Genomic DNA, 3464 nt, shown 5'->3' on the forward strand with positions numbered 1-3464 from the left:
GTACGGGATTGGGATTGGGATTGGGATTGGGATTTGGGATTTGGGATTGGGATTGGGATTTGGGATTTGGGATTTGGGATTGGGGATCAGCATCCTGTACCGCGTGCACATGGTACGGGATTGGGATTGGGATTGGGATTTGGGATTTGGGATTTGGGATTGGGGATTGGGGATTGGGGATCAGCATCCTGTACCGCGTGCACATGGTACGGGATTGGGATTTGGGATTTGGGATTTGGGATTTGGGATTTGGGATTTGGGATTGGGGATTGGGATTTGGGATTGGGGATCAGCATCCTGTACCGCGTGCACATGGTACGGGATTGGGATTTGGGATTTGGATTTGGGATTTGGGATTGGGGATTTGGGATTGGGGATTGGGGATTGGGGATCAGCATCCTGTACCGCGTGCACATGGTACGGGATTGGGATTTGGGATTTGGGATTGGGGATTGGGATTGGGGATTGGGGATTGGGATTTGGGATTGGGGATCAGCATCCTGTACCGCGTGCACATGGTACGGGATTGGGATTTGGGATTGGGATTTGGGATTTGGGATTTGGGATTGGGATTTGGGATTGGGGATCAGCATCCTGTACCGCGTGCACATGGTACGGGATTGGGATTTGGGATTTGGGATTTGGGATTTGGGATTGGGGATTGGGGATTGGGGATCAGCATCCTGTACCGCGTGCACATGGTACGGGATTGGGATTTGGGATTTGGATTTGGGATTTGGGATTTGGGATTGGGGATTGGGGATTGGGGATTGGGGATCAGCATCCTGTACCGCGTGCACATGGTACGGGATTGGGATTTGGGATTTGGGATTTGGGATTGGGGATTTGGGATTGGGGATCAGCATCCTGTACCGCGTGCACATGGTACGGGATTGGGATTTGGGATTTGGGATTTGGGATTGGGGATTGGGGTTTGGGATTTGGGATTGGGGATTTGGGATTTGGGATTTGGGATTTGGGATTGGGGATTGGGGATTTGGGATTGGGGATCAGCATCCTGTACCGCGTGCACATGGTACGGGATTGGGATTGGGATTTGGGATTTGGGATTTGGGATTGGGGATTGGGGATTGGGGATCAGCATCCTGTACCGCGTGCACATGGTACGGGATTGGGATTTGGGATTTGGGATTTGGGATTTGGGATTTGGGATTTGGGATTGGGATTTGGGATTGGGGATCAGCATCCTGTACCGCGTGCACATGGTACGGGATTGGGATTTGGGATTTGGGATTTGGGATTGGGGATTGGGGATTGGGGATTGGGGATCAGCATCCTGTACCGCGTGCACATGGTACGGGATTGGGATTTGGGATTTGGGATTTGGGATTTGGGATTTGGGATTTGGGATTGGGGATTTGGGATTGGGGATTTGGGATTTGGGATTGGGGATTGGGGATTGGGGATCAGCATCCTGTACCGCGTGCACATGGTACGGGATTGGGATTTGGGATTTGGGATTTGGGATTTGGGATTTGGGATTGGGGATTGGGATTGGGGATTGGGGATCAGCATCCTGTACCGCGTGCACATGGTACGGGATTGGGATTTGGGATTGGGATTTGGGATTGGGGATTTGGGATTTGGGATTGGGGATCAGCATCCTGTACCGCGTGCACATGGTACGGGATTGGGATTTGGGATTTGGGATTTGGGATTGGGGATTGGGGTTTGGGATTTGGGATTGGGGATTTGGGATTTGGGATTTGGGATTTGGGATTGGGGATTGGGGATTTGGGATTGGGGATCAGCATCCTGTACCGCGTGCACATGGTACGGGATTGGGATTTGGGATTTGGGATTGGGATTTGGGATTTGGGATTGGGGATTTGGGATTGGGGATCAGCATCCTGTACCGCGTGCACATGGTACGGGATTGGGATTTGGGATTTGGGATTTGGGATTGGGGATTGGGGATTTGGGATTGGGGATCAGCATCCTGTACCGCGTGCACATGGTACGGGATTGGGATTGGGATTTGGGATTTGGGATTGGGGATTGGGGATTTGGGATTGGGGATCAGCATCCCGTACCGCGTGCACATGGTACGGGATTGGGATTTGGGATTTGGGATTTGGGATTTGGGATTTGGGATTGGGGATTGGGATTTGGGATTGGGGATTGGGGATTTGGGATTGGGGATCAGCATCCTGTACCGCGTGCACATGGTACGGGATTGGGATTTGGGATTTGGGATTTGGGATTTGGGATTTGGGATTGGGGATTGGGGATTGGGGATCAGCATCCTGTACCGCGTGCACATGGTACGGGATTGGGATTTGGGATTTGGGATTTGGGATTTGGGATTGGGGATTGGGGATTGGGGATTGGGGATCAGCATCCTGTACCGCGTGCACATGGTACGGGATTGGGATTTGGGATTTGGGATTGGGGATTGGGGATTGGGGATTTGGGATTTGGGATTTGGGATTTGGGATTGGGGATTGGGGATCAGCATCCTGTACCGCGTGCACATGGTACGGGATTGGGATTGGGATTTGGGATTTGGGATTGGGGTTTGGGATTTGGGATTTGGGATTGGGGATCAGCATCCTCTACCGCGTGCACATGGTACGGGATTGGGATTTGGGATTTGGGATTGGGATTTGGGATTTGGGATTTGGGATTTGGGATTGGGGTTTGGGATTTGGGATTGGGATTTGGGATTGGGGATTTGGGATTGGGGATCAGCATCCTGTACCGCGTGCACATGGTACGGGATTGGGATTTGGGATTGGGATTTGGGATTTGGGATTGGGATTTGGGATCGGGATTTGGGATTTGGGATTTGGGATTGGGGATCAGCATCCTGTACCGCGTGCACATGGTACGGGATTGGGATTTGGGATTTGGGATTTGGGATTTGGGATTTGGGATTGGGATTGGGATCGGGAATTGGGATTTGGGATTTGGGATTGGGGATCAGCATTCTGTACTGCGTGCACATGGTACGGGATTTGGGATTGGGATTTGGGATTTGGGATTGGGATTGTGATCGGGAATTGGGATTTGGGATTTGGGATTTGGGATCGGGATTTGGGATTTGGGATTTGGGATTTGGGATTTGGGATCAGCATCCTGTACCGCGTGCACATGGTACGGGATCGGGATTGGGATCGGGATTGGGATTGGGATTGGGGGTTTGGGATTTGGATTTGGGATTGGGATTTGGGGTTTGGGATTTTGGATCGGGATTGGGATTGGGATTTGGGATTGGAATTTGAGATTTGGGATCGGGGTTTGGGATTTGGGTTTAGGATTGGGCGGTTTGGGTTTTGGGGTTCGGGTTTGGATTTTGGGGATTTTGGGACGCTTTGGGGGTTCAGGGTTTGGGGTTTGGGCCGGGTTTGGGGTGGTTTTGGGGCGAGTTTGGGGTTCGAGGTTTTGCCTTCATGATGCCGGGCGTGACGCGAGCTCATGGTACGGGGTTGGGGTTTGGGTTT

The sequence above is a fragment of the Vidua chalybeata genome, unplaced genomic scaffold (assembly GCF_026979565.1).
Source record: "Vidua chalybeata isolate OUT-0048 unplaced genomic scaffold, bVidCha1 merged haplotype scaffold_273_ctg1, whole genome shotgun sequence".
NCBI classification, from domain to species: domain Eukaryota; kingdom Metazoa; phylum Chordata; class Aves; order Passeriformes; family Viduidae; genus Vidua; species Vidua chalybeata.